Here is a 346-nt window from a genome sequence, read left to right as displayed (position 1 = left end):
GCTGAAATTGGTGAGGGTATTCCATGTGCAAAGCAAGCAGGATTGCACGGGCTAACAACACAGCCAGATGGGTTTTTTGCCCCATCTGCCATCATCAGTAAAATTGAAGTTTGCTGCCCCTGCACATCCATGTTTTGACGAATGAATGTGGGGATGGCACCAAACCCAATTTGGTTCCCAAGAGAAAAATGAAATACTATTGGCCTGGGGGAACAAAGTGTGACATCAGTTGGCTGTTCATATTTCAAAAGTGATGTGGTTGGAAAAAGTACTTGTCATATAGCCTGCTCTTCTAGGGAGCACTAGGCTGATGAACCCTTCCGTTGGTGATCTGTATGGTGAAAAC

This window comes from Egretta garzetta, unplaced genomic scaffold (assembly GCF_000687185.1).
Source record: "Egretta garzetta isolate BGI_Z169 unplaced genomic scaffold, ASM68718v1 scaffold718, whole genome shotgun sequence".
Taxonomy (NCBI): Eukaryota; Metazoa; Chordata; class Aves; order Pelecaniformes; family Ardeidae; genus Egretta; species Egretta garzetta.
This window is presented reverse-complemented; position numbering follows the sequence as displayed.